This window comes from Sturnira hondurensis, unplaced genomic scaffold, assembly GCF_014824575.4.
Source record: "Sturnira hondurensis isolate 20B ecotype Veracruz unplaced genomic scaffold, ASM1482457v3 Scaffold0006505, whole genome shotgun sequence".
Lineage (NCBI taxonomy): Eukaryota > Metazoa > Chordata > Mammalia > Chiroptera > Phyllostomidae > Sturnira > Sturnira hondurensis.
The window spans coordinates 7,809,213-7,824,470 of record NW_028079136.1 but is presented as its reverse complement, the minus strand read 5'-3'; the positions used below and the strand labels follow the sequence as shown (position 1 = coordinate 7,824,470).

The following is a 15,258-nucleotide window of genomic DNA, read 5'->3' as shown; positions in this document are numbered from 1 at the left end:
GTTTTTCAGCAGCTGCTGTAATTTTTTTAAAAATGTTAGGACCAAGTGAAAAGCAATGTGGAACAGGAAGCGAGGATGGCAGCATTCAGTCCAACTCCAAGATGTGAGATGTTGTGCAGTGCCCAGAATATCCCATGAGTTAGTAATTGTGGTTATTTTAGAAGGAAATAATATTTTCCTTCGACTTTATGTATAATTCTTTCAAATGGCTACGCACCTACTATATTATTTAGACCTAAGTACTTAGTAAACGAAACTCAGGTTTCCTTTTGGCCTATGGGCACTGTGAAAAATTCCTGAAACTCTACGGATCCATGACCTGAGAAAGTTTGGGAACTCCTGCAGCAGGTTTGGGTAAGTCTGCATGCAGGAGCCAAGAAGGAGTTCCCAGAGCAGGTCCAACCCTGCCCCAGCAGCAGGCAGACAGACAAACAGGCGTCAGGACCAGGCGTCAGGACGAAGGACGGCACACCCAGGCTTCCCACAGTGGCTCACAGAACAGTGCCCCTCGGCCTGAACAGAAGGGGCTCCCTGCTCACCCAGACAGAGGCTGTGCATCTACTCCAGCTTCGCCCCAGGCTCCCAGGCTCTCCTCAGAACTCCCTCCCTGAAAAGCTCTGTTTATGAGTCAAACCTAAAACCTGCCCAGAGGCCAGCCAGTGGGGGACTTCCACACGTGCCCAGACTTGGGTAATGTCTACCAACAAAACCATTAGTCCAAGGGGGAGGGAGCAATGGGAATCTAGGAGAGGGTTTCCACTGACAGCCCAACCACTGAAAGGCCAAGTGGGCTTTCGGGGTGAACATTTACATGAAAATAACTTCTTTGTTCACAACGGACATCTTGCCCCACACAGTCCCTCCCTCCATTCTTCCCTGAAGTCATGATCCTCTGCTGGTGACATCACAGCTTTTGATACAATGGTCAACTTTTGTGATGTCACAAGACTCAACTTTCATCGATTTTGGGAGCGGGGAGATAGAAAATGTGACAAAGGGCAGAAATAGAATAAAGTTATAGAAATGAAATTTGCTTTTTTATGCTAATTTCCCTGGTGATAAAGGGCAGTGGCTCAGAAAAGGGAATGCAAGCCACTGGCATTAGGCTGTGGGTAGATTCATCTACACCAAGGGGGGAGGGGCAGGAGGGCAGGCAAGGGCAGAAAGGAGACAAAAGAAAGGAGTTTTCAATGCCAGGATCATCCAAATGTGAAGATGTTCTCAGTCTTGCCCAGTCCAAGACGCTCTCCTCCCATTATTCACTGTCTGAGCTCGGAGTAGGCGGGGGGGGGGGGGGGGGGGGGGGGGGGGGGGGGGNGGGGGGGGGGGGGGGGGGGGGGGGGGGGGGGGGGGGGTGCTGAAACATACAAAGGGCACCAGGCTGCAACATGTCCTGGAAATTGCCCGGGATATTATATTGAGTTCTGGACTCCACACTGTCCGAGGGACAGACTCAGGGGTGCATCCTGAGGGTGGCAAGCAGGATGCAGAGGGCCCTGGAAAACACATCCCTTGAGGAATAACTACAGCACCTGAGAGTGTTCACGGGGAAGCTGTCTGCGGACAGGGGGAGCTGGCAATGGCCTTGAGAATTCTGAAAGGCTCTCAAGTGCAAAAGGGACTACGTGCCCCCCAAATGGACTTGCTGTGGTCCCCCAAAGAGACTTCAGACAATGAGAAGATCAGAATAGCCAAAATGAGGAAGAACTTTTTATTCTTAAATTCCAATTACAGGCTGTAGTTTGTTTGTTTTTTAATTCCTTACTTCTCAATTACAGACTATGCTCTCAAGGATAAGGACCATCTTATTACCATAGTATATCCCAGAGCTTGCACATAGTAGGAGCTTATTAACATCTGTGAAATAAATAAACAAATAAAGCAATGATATTGCTCTGCTGAGGTTGTAGTGTTTACTGGAACTTGCTCATTTGATAAGTATTTTTTGAATCCCCACCAAAAGCCACTCACTCCGTTAAGACACTGGGGACACAACAGTGAAAGGGGCAGATGAGGTTAGACTGTCTCACGCCCCCACCCCTCCTCCAGCTTTGTAAATTAGCACAGGTGGTATGGAAGGTCCCTTCCAATACTGAGACTCCTTGATTCTTAGAGATAACTAAAACATTTTAAACCGAGAGGAAAGAAGATCCCAAAAGCCACAGAAAATCCTACCCACCACCACTACTACCTATAAGCCAGGAAATGTAGGCCAAGCTAAGGCTGCCTTCTCAGCTGGGCAGAGGCTTCGCGCTAAGGCAGCACTGTGCCGGACTGCACCAGACCAGAGCGAGCACCTAGGCATTCATCTACGGAAGCCCTCCACCCCCACCCTGACGAGACAAAGTAGGCCCTATGGGAAGGGGAGCTCCCCCGGCCCCCCAGTGAATAAGTATGGCTCACCTAGGTAATGTGAGGTTATTTCCAATACCTGCACTGCTCTCAAGGAACTTAAAATTCCCCCGTCAACCTCAAGCAATGATCTTCTGGGGTCCATCTGCATGACAACATAGTTACTACAGAACAATTTTCAAAGAAATAATCCCAAGATCTTCTTTGCCTAGGTTGCGCTAAAGCTGCAGCCTTGATTCCAACTGGCGAGGGCATGAAAGTATAACTACAAGCAGTGAAACAGCTCATTCAGCAATAACGATAGAGTGGTGCCTGCCTACCTGCAGAAGGTAAGTTCCAAGACCCCTAGTGGGTGCCTGAGACCTCAGATGGCACCAAATCCTCTACAGCTATGACAAAGTTTATACGTTAGGCACAGTAAGAGATTCACAACAATAACTAATAATAGAGTAGAACAATGAGAACATTATACCGAATAAAAGTTCTATGAATGTGGTGTCTCCCTCTCCCTCAGCATCTCTGGTTGTGCTACTGTCCTCACCCTTCTGCGAAGCTGTGAGATGACGCAGGCCCAGGGCATGAGATGGAGCAAGGTGAACGATGTAGCTGAAGGTCAAGCTGCCGCTGACCTTCTGACAGGCACGGAGCCCCCTCAACTGTAGATCACGAACACAGCTACCAAGTGACTGACGGGCGGAGAGTGTACAGCTGGCCCCAGGATCGCAGGTTCTGCATCTGCATATGCAGCCTGCTGCACGTCAGAACTATTCTTTTATTTTTATTGTCTCACTGTTTACCGAAAGCCAGTTTTCGGGCTTTCCAGGACACATTTATTACAAGTGCCTTTGAACGCAGGGCAGACTGCTCTGGCACACAGGTGGCGCTCTGCTGGTGACACATGGATGCCTCCTCTGCGCGTTTTTGTCTCACAGAGTTGTCTTGGTCACTTGGTGCTTTCCCAGGTCCCCTGATGTTTGCTCAGTCCCCCCTCATTCTGTGCTTCATGGCATATCCTGTGACAGACTCTATCCTGATGTGGCTGTCTCAATTTAACAGCACACACTTGAAGGAGTTTACAAAGACTGGGAATCAATACAAAGGCACACTTTTTAAAGTTACATTGTTGCTGACATGTACACAGCATTTATATTATATTAGATATGATAAGTAATCTACAGATAATTTAAAGAATACAGGAAGATGTATATCAGTTATGTGCAAATATTATGCCACTTTATTTTTTATTCAATATGGTTTATTCATTATGCTAGTACAATTGTCCCATTTTCCCTCTTCACTCTCCTCCACCCTGCACACCCTCTCCCACCCACATTCCCCCCTTTAGTTCATGTCTATGTGTCATACTTATAAGTTCTTTACCTTCTACTTTCCCATACTATTCTTACCTTCCCCCTATTTTCTACCTACCATCTATGCTACTTATTCTCTGTACCTTCTCCCCCTCTCTCCTCCTGCCACTCCCGTTCCTAACCCTCCATGTGATCTCCATTTCTGTGGTTCTGTTCCTGTTCTAGTTGTTTGCTTAGTTTGTCTTTATTTTTGTTTTAGGTGTGGTTGTTAATAATCATGAGTTTGTTGTCACTTTACTGTACAGGTTTTTTAATCTTCTTTCCCCTAGATAAGCCCCTTTAACATTTCATATAATAAGGGCTTGGTGATGATGAACTCCTTGAATTTGATCTTATCGGAGAAGCACTTTATCTGCCCTTCCATTCTAAGTGATAGCTTTGCTAGATAGAGCAATCTTGGATGTAGGTCCTTGCCTTTCATGACTTGGAATACTTCTTTCCAGCCCCTTCTTGCCTGTAAGGTCTCTTTTGAGAAATCAGCTGGCAGTCTGATGGGAAATCCTTTATAGGTGACTGTCCTCTTATCTATTGCTGCTTCTAGGATCCTCTCCTTCATTTTAATCTTGGCTAATATAATTATGATGTGCCTTGGTGTGTTCCTCCTTGGGTCCACCTTCTTTGGGACTCTCTGAGCTTCCTGGACTTCCTGGAAGTCTATTTCCTTTGCCAGAATGGGGAAGTTCTCCTTTATTATTTCTTCAAATGAGTTTTCCACTTGTTGCTCTTCCTCTTCCCCTTCTGGTACCCCTATAATTCGGATGTTAGAATGTTTAGAGATGTCCTGGAGGTTCCTAAGCCTCTCCTCATGTTTTTTAATTCTTGCTTCTTCCTTTTTTTTCTGTTTGGTTGTTTCTTCCTTCTGGTCCACTTGATTGATTTGCATCCCAGTTTCCTTTCCATCACTACTGGTTCCCTGTGCATTTTCCTTCATTTCACTTAGTGTAGCCTTCATTTGTTCATCTAATTTGAGACCAAATTCAACCAATTCTATGAATATCCTGATCACCAGTGCTTTGAACTTTGCATCTGATAGGCTGGCTATCTCTTCGTCACTTAGTTGTATTATTTCTGGAGCTTTAATCTGTTCTTTCGGTTGGGCCATTTTTTGTCTTGATGTACCTGTTACATAGTGAGGGGCAGAGCCCTAGGTGTTCACCTGGGTGGGGAGACCCAGTTGTTGGGTTGTGACGAAATATGTGGGAGAGGGGTCCGAGAGGGAACACTGGTGCTTGCTCCACTCTCTGCTGGATTTCAGTCCCTTCTGCCACTTCCCCCAAGCAAATTGGGCCCTTCTGGTGCTGATTTCCATGTGGGTGGGTTTGTGTACATTCTAGGGCCCTGTGGGTCTCTCCAACAAACTCCTGTGAGGCTGGGAGTCTCTCCTGGCAGCTCAACCCCCACAGATGTTTTCAATTGGTGTTTTGAGGCTTTATTTCCCTGAGCTGGAGCCCTGGGTTGCAAGGTCTGTCTTGCTCCCCAGTTTCGCCTATTTATCTGCGTGTGACTGTGGGATTGCTGGTCTGCTAGCCACCTTGTGCACTGTGCCCCTCCACAATCCGCCACCTCACTGGGTCCACCTGCTGCCACCTGGCATGCCCAGGGTCTCAGCTGCCACTTTGCCGAGAGTTCTCTCCACCCAGCCTCCCAACTTCACCCCTCTTACCTGTCTGAATGAATGTTTCTTCTTTAACTCCTTGGTTGTCAGACTTCCATACAGTTTAATTTTCTGTCAGTACTGGTTGGTTTTTTGTTTCTAAATTTTTGTTGTCCTTATTTTGGTTGTGCGAGGAGGCACAATGTGTCTACCTACGCCTCCATCTTGGCCAGAAGTAGTCTTATGCCACTTTTATATAAAGAACCTGAGCATCCACAGATTTTGATTTCCACACGAGGCCCTGGAACCAGTCCCTGGTGACACGGTACACAGTATGAGTACAATGGACAAAGTGATAATTCTCCTGGGCAGGACAGAGCAAAAAGGTGCAAGGTTTCATCCTGCTACTCAGACCAGTACGCAACTTAAAATTCCCGGGTTGTTTATCTCTGGAATTTTCCATCTAATATTTTAGGACCACAATTGGCCACAGGTAACTGAAACCATAGAAAGTGAAACCATGGGTAAGGGGAGACCACTGTATACAATATACCAGGTATCATCCTCTTCAAAGTAGCCTTAGAGGCCCGCGCTTTTATTCCAATGCAGTCTCAAAACATTCCAAAATTCCCATCTGCAAGTTGCCCTCAAAGTCCTTGAAATATTCCTGGAGTTTCTCTGAAGGAACGTGTGCGTCCTTCAAGGGTGCTAACTCATTTAGAGCCATGTGACAAAAAATGGTGCAAACTACAGAACTTCATCTTAGGTCAGAATAAGCAGTAACTGTCAAGTACACTGCAGAGCCTTGATATCAAAGGGGATATGCAATGAGACTGCCCCAAATCTCCACCCTAGAGTATAGTAGTTGTCATTCACTTTGCGGTCATAACACCCTGTGAATATCTTAATAAACCGTAGGAACCTCCACAGAAAATTTATATGCACATAAATTTCTATCAACCATTTTAGGGGGTTGACAAGCTACCAGAGTTCTTCCAGAGACTTGTTTTAAGAATCCTTGTCTTAAAAAAAAAATTAGGCAAAGAGGAAGGGAGATGAGACATCTTCCAGAATGTTTTTTGTTGTTGAGAGCTCAAAAAAAAAAATCCTGTCCTTGCCCGTTTCACCTGCCTCATAAATGCACAGCTTAGTTCTGAATGGAGGTCCGCAGAGCTCAGCAGACAAGCGGATGCTGGGCATGAAGACAGGCTCCCATGCAACAAGGCTCCCTGCTTCCCTGAGTCCTTACAGCACTGCTCCAAACTTCAAAGCCAGCAATTTACATACTGCATATCACAGACCTTCGTGAGTGTCAGAAATAGTTAAACCCCAAAACATTAGATTTACAAATGCCAAGCATCCAGAGACTTAAATGTGACCTTCTCCAATGTGGTCTGTAAACTAGTGGTGGAAATAATTCCCAAACAAAAGTCAAATCTACCTTCAGGTAAACCCATTCATTTAACTGTGCAAGCGCACATATGAAGAGCAAGCTGTGGTCACAGCATGTACTTGTTCCCCTTTCCCTGAGTCCCCAGTCTCCCTGTGGGAAGCATGGGGAATATGACTCCCACAGGGGAGGCTTCTTCTGGGCCAGGCAGCATGTTCCCCAAGCAGCTCCCAACACCCAAAAGCCACCCAAGTCACATCTGACTCATGCCATTGCTCTCTGTAATGAGCTATGACATGCGTCTAAGCTCTTGTATATTTTCATATTTGCAGCCTGCAATTAGGCATTTTTGAGGGATGTAGCTGACTAGTGGTTCTGTTCAGTGACCTATAATTACTCACACAGGCATCGTGGCCAATCCAGGCAACTATCAGGCTGGAGGCACTCTGAGCTGGGCTCACAGGAGGGCCAAGCAACTCTCGTTAGCAACGGGCCTCAGAAGGACCACACCGCTCCTCCTCGGCTGCACAAGGACATGTGCCCCTCTCCATCCATCCCCCTCGCCTGCTCCTCATCCACTGCCGGGCTCAGCACACTCCCCAAGCCCAAGCAATGGCACATGTGTGGGCCCAAAGCCCATGAAAATGGCCAACTTCATTGCAATAGCAATGTCAAGCAACTCCTTTTTTGTTAGTTTGTTTCTATTCTGCTTGTTTATTTTGTTTTTGTAGATTCCACATTCAAGTAAAATCATCTGGCATTTGTCTTTGTCTGACTTATTTCCCTTAGCATAATACCCCCGCTAGGTCCATCCATGTGGTTGTAGATGGCAAGATTTCATTCTATTTTATGCCTGAAGCATATTCCACTGTGTATGTATGTGTGTGTGTGTGTGTGCGCACATGTGTATGTATGTGTGTATATATGTGTGTGTATATACATACATACATACATGCTCCTGTAGGGCCCGGTAGCACAGCCTCCCCAGTCTATGAAACAACTTCTAAAAACTCCCCAGACTTCTCACCTGAGGAAAAATGGGTCCAACCCACCCGCCCACGGAATCCCGCAGTCCACTGCTGTGCCATGGGCTATGGGAACTGACCTGGCCACATCTCCGAGCCAGCCTCCCTGCCACCAGCTGCAGCTGCCTCACTGCTCCCAAAGGCCCAACGGATAATTCTCCCCTGTGCAAATGCCCACCACCACCCTGCTTCCTCCTACATCCCTGGCTAGGAGGGAAGGGCTGGTTAGCCCTAACAATATGCCACTAGTGACATTTCATATACACATTTGACTCCAAGAAAAACTGGTTTCTTTAATGGCAGCTCAAATTCTGATTCTAAACAGAATCAAAGACTGAGCCACTGGCCAGCCCAGTGAGGCTGTGAAACACAGTCGAGGCCCACACTCAGGGCAGCCTATACAGGCTATGTATGAGTCCAGTCTGAAATAGCGGATGCAAGTTCCCTCCTTCCCCAGTGCTGCCTCCACAATACCTTAGAGCACTTTATCCTTTCCAAAGACACTTTCACACGTTCTCTCATCTTAAAACAAGCCCGGGAAGTAAATGCCATAGGTATTTTTCTTCATTTTACAAAGGGGACCGAGGCTCAGAAAGGCATTCTTGCCCCAAAGTCTATCAACTACTACACGCAGAACCAGGTCTAGAACTACTTCGTTGCTGTGTGAGCACAGTTCTTCGCATGGCAACAATTAGAGGATCAATGGGCTAACACAGCCATCCCAGACCTTTTCGGCACCAGGGATCAGTTCCGTGGAAGACAATTTTTCCACAGACGGGGCCGGGGGCTGTCGGATAGGCAGGAGGCGGAGCTCAGGCAGTAATGCAAGGGAGCAAAGTTTCAACACCTAGCCCACCGCTCACCTCCTGCTGTGCAGCCCAGTTCCTATCAGGCCATGGACTGGCACTGGTCCACAAGCCCTGGGCTAACATACAAAAAGGGCTAGAAGTGGTGTCTGGCCCACAGTAAGGACTACATTACTGCTGTTGCTGTTGCTGTTGCTGCCATTGAGTGTGCTGCTGCCACCACCACCCAGAGCCCCCAGTTCCAAACCCGGCACTCTTTCCTCTCCGTCCTGCCACAGTTTCTCAAGACTCCTTGGGAAGTCATTCCATCTGACCTCGGCTGAATTCAGACTGAATCCCAGAACTCTGTCTATGGAACCTAGAACCCACTGGGCTGACTGTCTTACGACTGCACAAACTCCTTCATGCTCTTGTACATGTCCCCCCACCACACGCCACCTCTTCTGCAGGTCTGACACTCTATTCTCCTGACCTCTGGTGTCACTTGAGCTGTTAGCCACCCTGCTGTGGCTTGCCCTGACCACAGCACCCAACTTTCACTTACGCCCAACTCTTCACGCACTCAGTTCCTTCCTTCAACAGCCATTTCACGAGCCCCTACTGTTTACCAAGCACTGCACTGGGTACCAGGCAACATGCTCCTTGCCCTCCAAATACACCAAGTGAAGAGGGCAGGAAGAGGGGGACACACAGGGGAGGGACAGCACAGAGGCACCAGAAAACAACTCTCTTGGAGGGCAATGCAATAGGTTTTGGAGACGGCAATGCTGACACAGTTATGCAGAGTGACTAGAGTTTTCTAGGCAGAAAAGGGAGAGAAGGGCATTCTGAGCTGAGGGAGCAGCACATAGGGCAGTACATCAAGTATGAGAATGTCACACCGCCAGCAGGGAGGCGCCGTGTGTGTGTTTCAGAGAGTCAGAGAGAGACGGAGGCAGAGAGACACAGAGACAGGCAGACAAAGGGAGGAGAGAAAAATGAGACGCAGGACAGCAAGCCTACACTGCCTGGGGGTGGCAGGCCGCTGGGACAACAAACATCACGTATGCCTTTCCCTGCGCTGAGTGGCAATCTTGACTCGCTAGCTCTGCTTACAGTGTACTACTTTTAAATGCAAAATCCTTTAACAATTGTTTTCTCTCTCCTGCGCCTTTCCCTCCTTCTAAATAAATGCTGTTTATCCCTATTCTCGCTTCTGCCCCGCTCTGAGCCCTGAGTGTTAGTGCCAGTGCTTTAACACAAATCCAGCTTCACGTCCTGACTGAAATATAATTTCATAGGAATGTAATTCTGGAATGATCTCATTGAAAAAGCACATCTAGCAAAGGCCACGAGCAAACTTCGGGCCAGCCCATTCACACCCAAAGCCAAGGAGATCACAGACCCCTTTCCCTTAAATGGAGAATGTGCTGGGGGCCCCAAAGCGAAGCACACCCACTGCCCGCAGCCAGCCAGCCGGCCAGCCTGCTTGCAGACTGGGGCCTAGGCCCAGAGCAGCGACTACCACAAACCACTCTGCACAGTGCAAGGAGGGACTCCAGAGAGCATCCAAGGGAACAGCCCTCACCACACAGATACTCCCTGTGTCCCTAGGAGGGCTCTGGCTGCAGACCACAAGGCACCAGCTGAAACTATTAACACTCCCTGGTCCCGCCCCATCAGACAGAAGAATGTCCAGAAGCCACACTGCTAAGCATCTCCCTTAGCTACCTGCCTTCCCTGACTCTCTAAAACTCGGTTGTTATCCAACCCTACTGACGGAGTCAGAAAGTAGGGTATTTAACTCGGAAAGTAGATGTCAAAGCCAGCTCTAGCCCAGCATAGCAGAGCTGAAATGAAGTGGGGTTGGGGAATAAATAACATACTTTGACAGACTTTCAAAAATCCTAGCCAAGCCCTGGCCAGATGGCTCAGTTGGTAGGAGCATTATCCCACACACCAAAAAGGTTGCAAGTTCAGTTCCACTCAGGGCATATATAACATGAATGGCTTGCAGGGACTATAGGAACTCTCTGTACTATCCGTACAACTTTTCTGTAAATCTAAAACTATTTTATTTTTTTAAATATTTTATTTATTTATTTTTTTAGAGAGAGGGGAAGGGAGGGAGAAAGAGAAGGAGAGAAATGTCAATGTGTGGTTGCCCCTCATGTTCCCCCAACTGAGGACCTGGCCTGCAATCCAGGCATGTGCCTGACCAGGAATTGAACTGGCGACCCTTTGGTTCACAAGCCTGAGCTCAATCCACTGAGCTACACCAGCCAGGGCCTAAAACCATTTTCAAATAAAAAGTCTTCTAAAATCAATGGCTTGGTTTCTTCTACAAGGAATAAGGGGGAAAGGGTGGCCTTGGGTATACATTCCAGCCGTGGCCCTACTAGCAATGAAGCCGTGGAGGAGTTACCTAACCTTTCTAAGCTTCGGCTTCCTCATCTATGACATGGAGATGACAGTTCCAACCACAACATGTTGCTGGGCAGATTAAATAAGATATCGCACGCAAAGGAATTACCACTTCCAAAGTGCTTTCTTCCTGGACAGTAGCAGTTTCTCAGCTCAGTCAGCCTTTACCTGGGGTTCCTGGCAACTGCCGTTGGAGACCCTACCTCACTCCACAGCCCTACCTGTCTTCATGATTTACAGCCTCTTCCACTTATGACATTACACTTTAAGCCCATAGTAATCACCCAAAGAGCTGAAGGCTGCCTTACAGCAAGTTCCAACTAGTGAAAGCACACCTTTGTTGACAGAAATATGTTCTTCTTCCTGCTTTCCCTTCCTCCAACAGCATCCAATGTCACTGCCGTGAGCTGAATTACTTTCCTGAGGTTGGCAGGGGTCAACCAGAAGGAAAGCCAGAGGATGACAGAGTTGGGCTTCCAGTATGATAAGCTGTCCACAGTACAGGATGGGCAGAGCAAATATGCTCTCGAAGTTGCCACAAAAGATTCTTCACTCTCCGAAACACGGCTACTGCCCATCCCTACCCCCTCACCCCTCCCTGCACCCTCCTGGTCTCACTGCAAATCCACCCAGTCAATGGGCACAATGAGTTCCTCAAAGCCAAGAGACAAGCCCCAAAGCTGAGCATGAAGTCATCTCCAACCCTTGGAGCCAGACTCTTGAGCCTCAGCCACCCTGGCTCCACGATGTGCTGTCCATGTCCCCCCTGGGAAAACTGAGGTGAGGGGACAGTGGACAGGTGAAGGGACAAGGGCCCCAGTCTGGTCTTATAAGTGGATGGGCTGGAGGCCAGGAAGAGAATCACGTGAAGAAAGAAAGGTACGGCTCTGATGCTACGTTCTCTCTTTGATATCACTCACTCTCACACGGATACCAGATTCTTAAAACACTCCCCTAAACCAAAGCAGAAGTCCAATCTCACCCTGAAAATTTAGTGTCCAAATAAGGGATCACTCAGTACTAGAAGTTAGCCTGTTCCAACTTTGAAAAGCCCTGTGAGAGAAGCATTTCCCAGGCTTAGGATTCCACTGACAGGTTGTAACCCCTCGAAGCACTAATGGGCACATTCTAGTGGCTAATTTCACTGACCTTCCAGATGGCTGAATTGGGGACACACCCCAGATGAGGCCCAAGGACATTAGTTCCTGGCAGGCAGTATGCGAAAGCTCAGCAGCCCAGCCATGCCAGATAACAGTTCCAGCTTCAAGGACAAGTTTTCGGAAGCAGAGCCCAGGAAGATGTCCTTGGAGCCATTTCTTATTTAACCACATAAGAGCCAAACATAGCCAAATATGAAGATACTAACTGTATTATCTTTGTGCAATTTTTTCCAGCTCATCACCTCATATCTAGTTTACTACAGTGATCTGATTATATATATATGGAGTGCTTTATCAAGTGCCAGCCCATGGGAAGCACCAAATAAATATGAAGTATTACTGTTATCATTATCAGTTCCCTCTATTCTTCCATCTCCAGTCCTCCTTGCTCATAAGTGGCAAACTTAGCATCCTGGAGCATCCATAGCATCATGTCATTCCTCTGGGGTCCTTAACTGCCAATTCCACTGCATCCAGATTCCTCCCCTTCCTCCAGCACCTTGTCAAATGCTACACACCAACCTCCATTCCCTCTTCCTTTCTCCTCTTGCACCACCCTCCTCCCTAACCCCCTGCCCTTCATGCTCCTCCACTCAAAGACATACACATAAATGCACTTCTCTCTCCAGACAGGATACCTGCTCCAAAAATGTCCATTACTGCCCCTGTGCTTTTGTGCTGAGACCATGTCCAGTCTAGAGCACTCTCCTTCCTCTCTGCTTATCCACGTCCTATCTGCGCTCCAAGGCCCAGTCGAAGGTCCCTCTTAAACAGAGGCTGGGAAATCATTCCATCCCCAAACAATGACCAAGTACTTGCTCTGTGCCAGGCACTAGGCCAGGCACTGAGGACACAGTAAGGAAAACAACACAATCCTACAGGCTCCTAACTGGTGGGCAGGCCTTCAACATGAACCCCCCTGCTCACCTGAATCACAGGTAAGGGAGTCAGCCACCAGACCCTACGGGCAGCTTGTTGAGATACTTGTGGGGGTCGTGGTGAGCATGAGACATAAAGTACAGTGGGGTGAGGTTTTCTTGCCTGTCCTTCAACCTTTCCAAGAAGCCAGCCAGGCCTGGTGGTTTGGAGCGTATTGTTGCAAGAACTATCATTCTATGACCAGCTTGAGTAGCGCTGCCTTCTGCCTGGCTTTGAAGTTTTATTAGCTTCACAGCTAAGCTGGGTCCCACCCCATTCAATAATAGCCCTCATCAACTCCTCCTGCTAAGGACCAGGCACAGAGCCTCACAGTCCTGCCCTAAGCCAGAGAACAGAGGGAAATGACCAATGCTTTCCTCGAGAGGTTCCAGACCTCCTGCCACAGAGACTGCTGGGGTGATGGAGGTCACATGGAGGCGACCCCCTCAGGCCTCTCCAGGGCAAGACGCAATTCCCAGACCCGAACAGTAATGCCACTCCTCTCTGCCCTAGTCAAGACAAGTTCTTGGAATATAAGTTAGGTTGCTATTATTATAGGGAATGTCTTGCATACCTCCTAAATTATCAAAAGAGGTAACATGTATCTTGGTCCTTTAACTCCTGTAGTAATAAACATAGTAACTGGGACATAACATGACATATCCTATCACCGAAGCTCCTTTACCCGCCCCCCTCCCAAGTCAGAAACGGAAGAGGTTTTCCAGGTGTAACCTCAGATACCTTTGAGAACCAGGGAGGAAGGGAGAACACCTAATCTGTCCCTATTTGTATTTCTAGCAATGGAGACCCACTGTCTTCCTCATCACAACCTATCTGAAGAAGCCCATCTGATAAGAGATGTAACTGTTATTTCTTCTGGCACTAACTACTCAGCCTCCCGCTGATAAGACCACCCCTCTCGGCAGGCTGAATCCGTCTAAGTCCATGCTAAGGAAGCGCTCACCTCTCCAGAGCTTACCCAAACCACCAGTCACTTGTTTAGGTGTTCAGACCTCAGGGGGCTTTTATAGTCAGGATTGCCGGAAAGGCCAAGGCTGCTGCTGACCAATGTACACCACCTGTGAGCGCCCCAAGGGATCAATGAGCAAAGCCTCAAAGAGAAGGCAGGACAGAAGGGAAGAAGCTGCCATCAGCCCTCAGGTCACCAGCTCCTAGCCTGGAGGAGTGTCTGCCTGAGCAAAGCTTTGCATCCAACAGAGGCAAGCAACTAGCCTTTGAAACTTGTGGCATCTGGAGAGTGTCATCTCCTCCTTGACTGCCAGGCTGCCCCCGACCCAGCCACCCCTACCAGTAGGCCAATGCCCAAAGTTGGAGAGAGGGCCCAGGGCATACTAAGTATCCTCAGAGGCTTAGCTGCACATTTTTAGCCCCCTTCCACTCAGGCCCTCCCCCTGCCCCTAACAACTCAGAGTTTCAGTCTCTTCACATATCTATGTGCCTGAGCAGTCTGTATTTTATTTATACTACCCATGTCTGTTGCTAGCAACAGAAACAAAGTACTTTAAGGCAGAAAAGGCAGGTCAGCCAACTGGCTTGCTGCTCCCAGTCCTGCTTCCAGCTCAGGGAAGAGGCTGGTCAAGGATGAGTCAAGTTCCAGTCTCTCATGGTGCCTACAGCCTCACGTCCTCAGGGTGCGGGCATTGTCACTGCCACGTGGGCATCAGCCACCAGCCCTCCCTCTCCTTCTCTGGAATTCACACCCTGACTACCTCATCCCCTTACCTGCCCAGGTGCTGACTACTGTGGGAAAGCAGGCTTCCAAAGCCAGAGCTCAGGAAGCCCTCCCTCCTCCCTTGCATACCAGGAGGCTGTACAGATGAGCAGGCATTGTCTCCAGACCCAGACTCCAGCCCAAGAGAACCAGCCCAAGTTTTACCTTTATGTCCTTTCCCATCTTCAGTTATTCTGTTACAGATAATCCTCCAGGTTCTAGTATTCGGCTCCTCAATGAAATCAACAGTAATTGCTGATCACTGCTCTGTTTCCACAGAGAGAAGAAAACATGAGAGGTGATTCTTGTACTCAAGGAGCTCACAGACTAACTTAGGGAAACGAGACGCAATAGGAAATAATTCAAATGCGAGAGGCAGACCAAAAGCACTCTGAAGTACAATAGGTGGGAGTGGAGGGGCTGGAGTAGCTCGGGACAGGATTTCCGTGGGAGAGGAAATGTGAGCCAGACCTTCAAGACAAACAGTAGTTGGACAGAATGAGACAGG

At 48.2% G+C, this 15,258-nt stretch overlaps 1 protein-coding gene across 3 annotated transcripts in view; it reads right to left on the bottom strand.

Moving 5' to 3' along the window:
* DENND2B (DENN domain containing 2B) overlaps positions 1-15,258 on the bottom strand; it is a 160,770-nt gene that overhangs the window by 65,089 nt on the left and 80,423 nt on the right. The window contains exon 1 of one of the 3 annotated variants that reach the window (XM_037050133.1): positions 14,916-15,047. The exons of the other annotated variants lie outside the window; for them this stretch is intronic. The gene's annotated coding sequence lies outside the window, so the exon portion shown is untranslated. Of the gene's footprint in view, positions 1-14,915; positions 15,048-15,258 lie in introns of those variants that run through there. 3 annotated transcript variants of the gene reach the window in all.